The following is a 12663-nucleotide window of genomic DNA, read 5'->3' as shown; positions in this document are numbered from 1 at the left end:
TAGGCTGCAAAAATGTGTCACACATCTGGTATCGCCGTACTCAGGAGAAGTTGGGCAATGTGTTTTGGGGTGTCATTTGACATATACCCATGCTGGGTAAGATAAATATCTTGGTCAAATGCCAACTTTGTATAAAAAAAATGGGAAAAGTTGTCTTTTGCCAAGATATTTCTCTCACCCAGCATGGGTATATGTAAAATGACACCCCAAAACACATTCCCTAACTTCTCCTGAGTACGGCGATACCAGATGTGTGACACTTTTTTGCAGCCTGGGTGGGCAAAGGGGCCCACATTCCAAAGAGCACCTTTCGGATTTCACCGGTCATTTTTTACAAATTTTGATTTCAAACTACTTCTCACGCATTTGGGCCCCTAAAATGCCAGGGCAGTATAACTACCCCACAAGTGACCCCATTTTAGAAAGAAGACACCCCAAGGTATTTCGTGATGAGCATAGTGAGTTCATGGAAGGTTTTATTTTTTGTCACAAGTTAGTGGAATATGAGACTTTGTAAGAAAAAAGAAAAAATCATCATTTTCCGCTAACTTGTGACGAAAAATAAAAAGTTCTATGAACTCACTATGCCCATCAGTGAATACCTTAGGGTGTCTAATTTCCAAAATGAGGTCGTTTGTGGGGTGTTTGTACTGTCTGGCCATTGTAGAACCTCAGGAAACATGACAGGTGCTCAGAAAGTCAGAGCTGCTTCAAAAAGCGGAAATTCACATTTTTGTACCATAGTTTGTAAACGCTATAACTTTTACCCAAACCATTTTTTTTTACCCAAACATTTTTTTTTATCAAAGACATAAAGAACAATAAATTTAGAGAAAAAATTATATGGGGATGTCATTTTTTTTTAAACATTTTACAACTGAAAGTGAAAAATTTCATTTCTTTGCAAAAAAATTGCTACATTTTGATTAATGACAAAAAAAGTAAAAATGTCAGCAGCAATGAAATACCACCAAATGAAATCTCTATTAGTAAGAAGAAAAGGAGGTAAAATTCATTTGGGTGGTAAGTTGCATGACCGAGCAATAAACGGTGAAAGTAGTGTTGTGCAGAAGTGTAAAAAGTGGCCTGGTCATTAAGGGTGTTTCAGCTAGGGGGGTTGAAGTGGTTAAAGAAAGGTATACATGTAGGTCAGACTATGTGGTATCTGCATTAACATGCCCGTGTAGCTTGATGTATATAGGGGAAACGACTATGGAGGTTAGGGAGCATAAGAGTACGATTAGAAAGGAGATTGTGGAGTTGCCGATCCCGAAACATTTGAAGGAGAAGGGCACTCTGTAAACCAGTTGAGTTTAGGGTTATTGATTCTGTACCCCCACTACATAGAGGAGGGGATAGGGAGGCCCTTTTACAAAAGAAAGAACATGCTGCAGACATTACAGCAGAGGGGTTTGGATTTAGAATACAATGTGAGTCACCTGTGATGTCCCTGTTATCCTTATATGGGTTAGACCTGTGTATATGGGATTTTATGGGGGGATGTTAATGTAGCTTACATTATGGTATTATGATGTATTTTATTTAGCAATTTAATCATTAAATGAGAAGAATATGATGTAATATGATGTAATTTTATTGAATAATGTAGTCACGAAGGTTCATATACACTAATAGTGGGTTATATCTCTGTTTTACAGTGAGCTGCGGGTTGGTGGCAATATGCGCATGTCTCCATAGTAAATTCACTGAGACAGGGATATTTTAATATGTGTCATAACAAACATGGAACAGAAGGCAATATATGGACAAGGTCCGGTGGTATATAATCGCTGTGGAAGGAGTTAAAATCTGACTCCTTTGCGTTGCAGTGGATATGAAAACATTGTGTGTGATGCTGTTGTCCCTGTCAATAAAGTTGTGTGAGAGAAAAAAATGAGAAGAGGGGACTGTGATATGCCCAGTAGAAGAGATTGTGATGTAAGACGCAATGAGCGGAGACATGCGCAGTGAATCATCAGGGGCGCTGAGGAGACGGACGATGGCAACCACACTGCAGCTCACTTATGCAATAATATTGGTGTGAGGAAGATGTTTAAGGTGTGTTACCACATGGGATAATACTACATGATGACATACAGTACAGACCAAAAGTTTGGACACACCTTCTCATTCAAAGAGTTTTCTTTATTTTCATGACTATGAAAATTGTAGATTCACACTGAAGGCATCAAAACTATGAATTAACACATGTGGAATTATATACATAACAAAAAAGTGTGAAACAACTGAAAATATGTCATATTCTAGGTTCTTCAAAGTAGCCACCTTTAGCTTTGATTACTGCTTTGCACACTCTTGGCATTCTCTTGATGAGCTTCAAGAGGTAGTCATCTGAAATGGTCTTCCAACAGTCTTGAAGGAGTTCCCAGAGATGCTTAGCACTTGTTGGCCCTTTTGCCTTCACTCTGCGGTCCAGCTCACCCCAAACCATCTTGATTGGGTTCAGGTCCGGTGACTGTGGAGGCCAGGTCATCTGGCGCAGCACCCCATCACTGTCCTTCATGGTCAAATAGCCCTTACACAGCCTGGAGGTGTGTTTGGGGTCATTGTCCTGTTGAAAAATAAATGATGGTCCAACTAAACACAAACTGGATGGAATAGCATGCCGTTGCAAGATGCTGTGGTAGCCATGCTGGTTCAGTATGCCTTCAATTTTGAATAAATCCCCAACAGTGTCACCAGCAAAGCACCCCCACACCATCACACCTCCTCCTCCATGCTTTACGGTGGGAACCAGGCATGTAGAGTCCATCCGTTCACCTTTTCTGCGTCGCACAAAGACACGGTGGTTGGAACCAAAGATCTCAAATTTGGACTCATCAGACCAAAGCACAGCTTTCCACTGGTCTAATGTCCATTCCTTGTGTTCTTTAGCCCAAACAAGTCTCTTCTGCTTGTTGCCTGTCCTTAGCAGTGGTTTCCTCGCAGATATTCTACCATGAAGGCCTGATTCGCACAGTCTCCTCTTAACAGTTGTTCTAGAGATGTGTCTGCTGCTAGAACTCTGTGTGGCATTGACCTGGTCTCTAATGTGAGCTGCTGTTAACCTGTGATTTCTGAGGCTGGTGACTCGGATGAACTTATCCTCCGCAGCAGAGGTGACTCTTAGTCTTCCTTTCCTGGGGCGGTCCGCATGTGAGACAGTTTCTTTGTAGCGCTTGATGGTTTTTGTGACTGCACTTGGGGACACTTTCAAAGTTTTCCCAATTTTTCAGACTGACTGACCTTTATTTCTTAAAGTAATGATGGCCACTCGTTTTTCTTTACTTAGCTGCTTTTTTTCTTGCCATAATACAAATTCTAACAGTCTATGCAGTAGAACTATCAGCTGTGTATCCACCTGACTTCTCCACAACGCAACTGATGGCCCCAACCCCATTTATAAGGCAAGAAATCCCACTTATTAAACCTGACAGGGCACACCTGTGAAGTGAAAACCATTTCAGGTGACTACCTCTTGAAGCTCATCAAGAGAATGCCAAGAGTGTGCAAAGCAGTAATCAAAGCAAATGGTGGCTACTTTGAAGAACCTAGAATATGACATATTTTCAGTTGTTTCACACTTTTTTGTTATGTATATAATTTCACATGTGTTTAGTCATAGTTTTGATGCCTTCAGTGTGAATCTACAATTTTCATAGTCATGAAAATAAAGGAAACTCTTTGAATGAGAAGGTGTGTCCAAACTTTTGGTCTGTACTGTATATGACATATATGATATATGATGAGGCACAAATGTGAATAAATATTTTATTGGAGGAAAATTTGGCACAACCTCTTGTGGGAAGTATATATGTTCACGATTTGTAGATTTTAATATGGCTTGTGAAAGGCTTGTGTGAAGCCGAATTGTTGCCTGTCTGCTGTGTTGGTTGGAAATACAGTAAATCTTGCACAAAGGAAGACGCTGGTCATGCTTTATTTGTATTCTTATGTCTATTATTGACAGCGAGAAAGAGTCTCACTGCTGGTGACCGTGACACTTCTGAAGGTTTGGGGCATTGGTGCTGTCCTTGAAACATTTTGGCTATTCTCAGGATAGATCATCAATATCAGATCGGCTGGGGTCCGACACCCGGCACCCCCTCCTATCAGCTGTTTGAAGAGAAGGCGGCGCCGAGCCAGCGCTGCCTCCTCTTCACTGCTTACCCTTTTCACTGTTGCATCTGCAGCGGTGAGCAGGTGCAATTACACCCAAGCCGTCTTATTCATTTTAATGGTACGGATAGCACCTATACAAGTATATAGAAGCGATCCATACCATTTAAATCAATGGGACGGCTTCGGTGTAATTACACCTGCTCACCACTGCAGATGCAACTGCGAGAAGGTAAACAATGAAGGGGAGGCAGCGCTGGCACGGCTCACGCTTCAAACAGCTGATCGGCGGGGGTGCCGGGTGTCAGACCCCAGCCAATCTGATATTGATGACCTATCCTGAGGATAGGTCATCAATAAAAATAACTTGGACAACCCCTTTAAAATGAATAGTTTTTTATGGTTTTTATGTTTTTGAAGTGCATTAGTAAGGAGGAGTATAAGTAAGTCCAGACGTTCTTTTTGTGAAGCTGGATGAATGTCGATAACGCCCACATAATTATAAAAGGGCGGCTGGGAATTAAAACATAGAGTTGCCCCTAACAAAGCAAGCGAAAGTGAAACCCGGGTCGGACAAGTGTAAAACTGAAAAAATACTCCATATGATTTTATATGTGCTGATCAATTTTAACTTTGAGAGTATAACAATAAATGTGTGATTAATGAAATACTTGTGGTACTTCACTATATCAAGTTCTTTCCGTACAACATCTAGGAAATAGAGTGAATGACTGTTGGAGTCGGATCGCAAGCCCAGTGATTAAATACATGTGAAGAAGATTCTCTGCTTTAAGTCTGACTGTGTATATTCCCGTCGGTGGTGTATGAGCTGCACTGTCTCATTTATAGAACTTTGGACTTAGTGTAAATTGGAATCTACCTCACCATAGACCTGCTTTGCTCTGAGCAAGATTGTGGTTTGAGTTATTTTTTGATCTTTGATTCAATTTAACCTGTATAAGTGCATTGAGCTCTCTCTAGTCTTATAAAATACTGTGCGAGGGAAGCAGAGGATTTAGAACTGTGCAGAAGAGATTTATCAGTGTGTTTGTGCCATGTTGTCTGCTGCAAAATACATTGAGATTGTGTTCAGATTTATGAAGCACCTGTTCCACTTTTTCCGACATACTAGTTGTAAAAAGTTGGTGAGGAGGAGCACACCTTTTTATTAATTTTTTTTCAATTCAAAATGTCTTTCATTTAACAAAATAATGTAAATTCAGCTAAAATTTGTAGAGTCATGCTTTGAATTCCAGATTGTGTATTAAGAAACTGGGTGGGGAATTAGAAGTTTTTCTATGGAGTCCTATGAGATCTGTGTATGACCCTGGCTTAAATAAGGCCCAGCAGTTAAGCTGACTGCAATCATTTTGTGATGTCACAATAGGTGACCTGACTGGAAATCACTTGTGATGTCACAGCAATATGCCTGACAACAACACACTTGTGATGTCACAAACTGCTCACCTGATTGACACCCAATTGTGATGTTGGAGCAGTATCAACAAAATAATGTGAGGATAGGCGCTAAAACAAAATAATAATTACTTTATTATATATTCTGTTTAAAATAAAGGGTGTCCACCTGTCAGTGCAACCCACCTGTAGTTTGCCCTCACATGTTAGGGATACTATGGATGTGCTGGGACGGTTAGATGGTGTCCAATGTGACAAGGGGACTTTTTTGGCCAGTCTGGACGTGGAGGCTCTCTACAGCTCGATTCCTCATGAATTGGGCTGTAGAGCGATCCTTACGTTCCTCCAACAGAGAGGCGAACAGTGCAGGAACCATAACACCTTTGTTATGGAACTTCTGAGTTTCATCCTCAAACACAATGTGTTTTTGTTTGATGGTCGCATTTTCCACCAGCTCAGGGGGGTCGCAATGGGCAGTCCTTGTGCCCCAACTTTTACGAACCTCTACCTGGGCTGGTGGGAAAGGGAGGTGGTCTTCTGTGAGGATATGGAGCGGTTCACGTGTGTGGTCCCCCTCTGGATCAGATACATTGACGATGTGCTGATCCTGGGGGGGGGACTGTGAGCTGTTCCTAGAGTTTGTTGCAGTCCTGACTAAGAACAGTTTGGGACTTTTTTTCACCTCGGAAATTGATTCTACCACCATTTCCTTCCTGTATCTCGCCATTTCACTTGCTGCTGATGGGCGCATCAGTACAAATGTCTTTAGGAAGCCCACAGCTACCAATAATTTGTTGAAATGGGAGAGTGGACACCCCTTGGCCCTCAAAAGAGGAATTCCGAAGGGCCAATATTTAAGGGTGAGGAGGAATTGTTCCCAACTGAGTGACTATAGGGTGGCTGCGAAAGAACTTCAGCAGAGGTTTCAGCGTCGTGGTTATCCGCAGCAATGTTTAAAACAGGCTTACCAGCATTCACTGAGTACCAACAGGGACCTTCTGTTGTCCCCCAAAAAGAGGGACACCAGTGATAACATTGTGAGGATTATTGGGACGTATTACAGTGCCCATGAGACAGTACGCCAGGTTCTTGCTGAACATTGGGACATACTTAAATCTGATCCCGATATTGGCAGCATGATTCCATCTAGACCCTCAGTCACATATCGGCGCAGCAACAACTTACGGGATATGTTGACACATAGCTTATATGCTAGTCCCCAATCACAATCATGGTTACGGAACCCACTCACAGGGACATTTCCCTGTGGATCTTGCAAATTTTGAGGCTTCATCAATAAGTCAAAAAGTTTTGCCAACAGCACCTCAGATAAAACCTTTTTTACTAGGTCTTTTTATAATTGCAAGTCGGTGGGTGTTGTCTATTTAATGACATGCATGTGCAACATCAAATATGTTGGCAAAACCATTAGAGAGCTAAGAAGACGGATTGGGGAACATGTTCTGGACATCACGAATCTCAAAGACACCCTGATTGCACGCCATGTACTTGATCATCACAGAGGGAATACATCATCGGTCAAATTTCAAGTGATCGACTCTGTGAATTTGTCATCTAGGGGTGGCGACTGTGATCGCATGTTGTTGCAAAAAGAGGCAAGATGGATATTTTCATTAAATACCATCAAACCAGCAGGCCTCAATGATGCGATTTCATTTGTCCCCTTTATAGGATGAGTACACTGGCTTATTTTGGACTATGTCTATTTTTATAAGTCAACAATGAGAGGGTTAATAGGAGATTCATGTTCATGTCTTAATGCATGTGATGTTATGCAGTCGCTCCTTCTCATATCCCCTTATTGTTATCTCACCCCACTGTATATGGACGAATAGGTTTTGATGCTGCGGTGACATTATGTTAAGCCGCCTTTTGAATTCTCTTGTTTAATGCGGCGCTTTGCGCTTTCCCTGAGACCTATGTAGTTCCTCTGTTCAGCCATTGGTTTTCCTTGGACCGAGCCTCCTGGCCGGATTGGCTGTGAGACGGGGGCATGTCACCCTGTAAATCTCTGCGTTCTGTGGGCCGCTTCGCGGCCATTACAGTGCCGATCTGTATGCACACTAGCACGCTACGCCTCAATCTAGAGGTGTGTAGCTTAGGCGGGACAGTAGTCTGTTAGTGACAACACCGTACCTCACACTAGAGGAATCCGGTGTTAGGCAGGTTACTCTACTGTTCTATGTCATCCACTGCCTCGGTCTAACATCACTGTAGAGGCTGTGGGCTTTGTTCAAGTATGGTGCATATAGCTCCTGATGAAATTCATTGTTAATGCATGGAAACGCGTTGAGCTTATACCATAAAGGAGTATGCCAGGGCAATCCTTGCTCCATATACAACAATTGGAGTGACGGCTAATGCTCTGTCATAGTCCCGCACCGATACTACAGTGAGAGTATGCGCGCTGACACTCACTGTTAGGAGCGCTGCTTGGTGGTTTTCACAGCACCAGGAATCCTCCTAGATAGTATATTTCACCCGGGTTGCACACCTTGTACCCTGTGGTGTTTTGAGCCCCCTTATGTGTCGGTGGGTTTAGTTTGTGAGACTGACGTTTGCTCCAGGTGGTTGCCCTGGTTGCAGATGCAGGTTTACTCTCACAAATTCAGTATTAGTCAGTTGCTGACTGTTGCACTGACAGGTGGACAGCCTTTATTTTAAACAGAATATATAAAAAAGTAATTGTTATTTTGTTTTAGCGCCTATCCTCACATTATTTTGTTGATTATGCAAATAGACGTATATTCAGTACACCACAAAAAGTTTTTTGCTTTCTTTATGTTGGAGCAGTATACCTAATGGAACCGCACTTGTGATGTCACAGAAGCTTACTTGACTAAAACCCAACTGTGATGTCACATTAATGTACTGTACCACTTGTGATGTTGCAGAAGCTTACTTGACTGAACTCCATTTGTGATGTCTCTGTAGCTTACTTGATAAAAAAATAGAAACAAATTGTATCACTTCAGCTCACCTGACTAAAACCCTTCTGTGATGTCAAAGCTGGACTCATGACACAAGTACAGTATAAAAGCCTACTCAAAGGCAGACACTATATGCAGGGGAGCCTTGTAAAAGGACTTTAAATTACACCAATTTTAGTTCTAGATCATAAAGTCATGAAATCCAAGATTCATAGGCCAAAAGAGGTTTTGCTATTCTTCTGAATATAATTTTATGTAGTATGTGCAAGTGTGAATGTGTATTTGTGTAGGTGTGCACATATGTACAAATTATGTTATTGGTATATGTACAGTGCCTTGAAAAAGTATTTACACCCCTTTCCACATTTTTCACATTACAACCACAAACTTAAATGTATTTTATTGGGAATTTATGTGATAGACCAACACAAAGTGGCAAGTATGTGTGAAGTAAAAAGAAAATAATATATTGTTTTCAAAATGTTTTATAAATTAAATCATAAAAGTGTGGCGTGGGATTGGTGATGACGTGATGACGTAGGTCGTCGTGCTCTCCAGCCTCCCGCTGCTTCGCTGATCACTGTGTCCTGTTTCTGGATTCTCCGCTCTCCTCTCCTGCCTGGATTGCGGCTCGGCCGCTTGGTGTCTCCGCTCCTACCTCCTCCTTCCTTCGTGTGGGGCCACGTCTCCCCCTGTTCTCCGCTCCCCGCCTCCTGCTTTCCCGTCCTGGACCGTGATTGACGGCATCTGGGGTTCCGCTGGACTTCGGTTGTTTGGCGCTCCGCTCGTCTCTTCTGCCTCCTTGGGATCGGGACCAGGACCGCTTGCTGACCACTTGCCTCTCCACCCTCTGCTTCCCTCTGTGGCTACTGGTGTTGGCCGGTGGCTTGGGTGGTGTTTTCTCTCCCCTGGTTGGTTCCTGCTGTTCCTGCTTTTTCTCCTGGTGACCCCTCCGCAGTCTCTGCAGACCTTTGTCTGGTCCTCTGGTTCCCTGTGGCCTGCTGGTCTGCCTGGCTGCGCTCCACGTGTCTCCCAGCCGGGTCGGCTGATGGCCTGAAAATCGAATATGGGTGAGATTGCTCCTTTACTGCTTCTTTGATGACTAACTAACTATTCAACTAACTAACAAAGGCTACCATTGTATTCCTGATCTATGTGATACCATATGTAAAGAATTGAGAACTGTATATAAAAGAGCGGAGAAGGAAAAAAAAAATATGAATAGGAAAAAGGAGAAAAAGAAAGGAGAGAAAAAAAAAATAGGGGGAGAGGGAAAAGAAAAAAAGAGAGGTGAAAAAGGAGGAAAAATAAAAGGAAATAAGGCGAATACTAAGGAAAAAGAAGAAGAGAAAAAGAGAAAAAAAGAAATGGCTCCAAAGGCTAGTAGGCGCTCTGTGGATCTCTCTGGTCAGAAATTGGCCACTAAACCCTTTGAAGGAGCAAAAATAGATCAATTCCTGAGGTCCCCAAGGATTAATACGAGGGGCGGGCAAAAGGAGTCTAGCACAAAAAGAACTGATAACCCTGAAGTGAACCCTGAATTTGAAGTACAAAAAGCTTCTGGGTACCCTCAAAGGGAGGAGGGGATAGAGGGAGACGATGCGATCAATACCAACCCCCTCCCCGCTAAAAGAAATATTACTGGCGGTTAAACAGAATGGGAACCTAATTCAGGTCATCACAACCCAGCTTGGGGTAATCCAAGTCGATGTGGGATTGATTAGGGATGATCTGTCCAAAATCTGAGAGAGAGTTGATAAAGTGGAGAGCTCGATGGTTACTATACAGAATGAATCTAAAAAAGTAAATATAGAGATGTCCACCTTGAGGACAGATCTTAATCTCATTAAAAGAAAGGTGGTGGATCTGGAAGATAGATCACGAAGATATAATGTAAGAATCCTGGGGATCCCAGAGGGCGCAGAAGATAAGAACCCTACTCAACTCATACAGACGATGATTCTTGAACATTTTGGGAGGGAACACTTCTCGCCCTCGTTAGAAAGAGCCCATCGGGTCCCAGGTGGCAAATTAATTCCTGGGAGACAACCAAGGACACTCCTCGACAAAATGTTGGTTTCAAGGGACAGAGATATAGTATTAAGAAGGGCGAGGCCCTGTTTTATATGATGGAAATAGATTGGCCTTTTTCCCAGACTTTTCAAAAGATGTCCAAGAAAAGAGATGCTCCTTTATTACTGTTAAAAAGAGGTTAAGAGAAAGGGATATTAAGTACTCACTTGTTTTCCCAGCCAAACTCTGGATTATTTTTAAGGATACAACCTTTTTTTTTTTTGATACGCCGGACAAGGCTGCGGAGTGGCTTGAACGAAAAGACATCTGATGTTCTATACTTTTCCCTTTCTCTGTTTAACTGGCAGGGAGGTGATAAGCGGCGGGGTGTGGGGGAGGGATGGTCATAGGTGAAAGATCTGCTGCAATATGCGGTGGATTAATTGGTTTGGGGGGTGGTTGGGGGCTGTGATGCGTCTAATGTGGGGAGGAGAGGTTCCTTTTTTTTTTTTATTGCTGTCTATAAATGTCAATCAGAATTCTTACCTGGAATGTTAGAGGTTTGGGGGATAGAAGAAAGAGGCAAGCGGTTTTTGATGTGATGTGTGCACACCTCCTAGCTATTGTATGTTTGATAGAAACACATCTTACCGGGGAGACCTCCAGGGTGGCCACCAGGGAATGGGCTGCGCACACGTATCATTCTACCTTCTCTAGTCATTCTAGGGGAGTGACTGTCTTTATTCATAGAACGATTGACTTTATGTGCGAGGCATCTTCTGTTGACCACCAGGGGAGATTTGTCTTCCTATATTGTAAATTGGCCGGGAAGATGTGTATCCTAGCCTTTGTCTATATTCCACCTCCATTCTCTTTCTTAGTACTTAATTCTTTGCTAAAATTTATCGATAAATGGCCAGAATGTCCCACATTGATTATTGGAGACTTCAACTGTGTTATTAACCCTGCGGTAGACAGGGTCTCTATGGGTGTCACGGGAGACTCCTCTGTTCAGGGGTCCCCCTTGGCACGTTTTTGCTCTGAGGCTGGGTTCGAGGACGTTTGGGGAAGTCTGGGACAGGGGAGAAGGGTTTTCTCATGTATTAGTAAATCAGGTAGATCTATGTCCAGAATAGACCATGCCCTGATTAATAAAAAATATGTGCGATATGTAAAACGCATGAAGTACGAGATTAGGTCATTCTCGGACCATTTACCCCTACTCCTCGAACTTTGCCTGACTCATGATAAACAAATATGGCGGTCTCCATTCAGACTAAACCCCTATTGGCTATCAGTAATAAAGAAACATGAAATCATACAAAAGGAAATTAACCACTTTTGGGATACTAATTGTGGTTCAGCTAAAATCCAAGTAGTATGGGATACTTTTAAGGCCTATATGAGGGGAATAATGGTCAGCAACATTGTCAACTTGAGAAAGGAGTACAGGAAAAATGAGAAAAACTTAAAAGAACAAGCCTCCTCAGCTACACAATCTTTCTATATAAGTAGGACAGAGGAAAATAGGGAAACTATGCAGAAGACTACACAAGCATACTCTAACTTTTTTCTGGAGAAACCCCATCAGAGTCTATTTTTTAAGGGTAAAAAATATTTTACAGAATCGGGGCGACCGGGGAAACTTCTATCTAGAGTGATCTCAAATCAGGAGTCCAAAAAATATATAGATACAATTTGATTGGCTAATGGGAGGATAGTTAGTGGACAAGATTTCATAGAGGAAGCCTTCCTTGACAACTTCTCAGACCTTTGTAAAGCCAATTGTAAGATTACGGACAAAATTATGGATTCCTATCTCGATGGTATTGTTTTTCCTACTATTACCCTGGCTCAAAAGAAGGTACTGGAGGCTGACCTCTCAATTCAGGAACTTTAAGGGTCAATTAAATTATGCTCGGGTAATTCCACCCCTGGTTAAGACGGACTTCCATATGAATTTTATAGTAAATATAAGGAAGTTATTTTTCCTAGACTGTTGGGGGTCCTTGCTGAATCGGTAGAGGAGGGGAACTTGCCAGGCTCAATGATGGAAGCTGTAATAATACTAATTCCAAAAAAAGGTAAGGACCCCACAGATTTGGGATCCTATAGACCGATCTCACTGCTGAATGCAGTTATAAAGCTCCTGGCAAGAATTTTA

This window comes from Bufo gargarizans, chromosome 4 (genome assembly GCF_014858855.1).
Source record: "Bufo gargarizans isolate SCDJY-AF-19 chromosome 4, ASM1485885v1, whole genome shotgun sequence".
NCBI classification, from domain to species: Eukaryota; Metazoa; Chordata; class Amphibia; order Anura; family Bufonidae; genus Bufo; species Bufo gargarizans.
The sequence above is the reverse complement of the archived record's forward strand: the minus strand, read 5'-3'. Positions refer to the sequence as shown.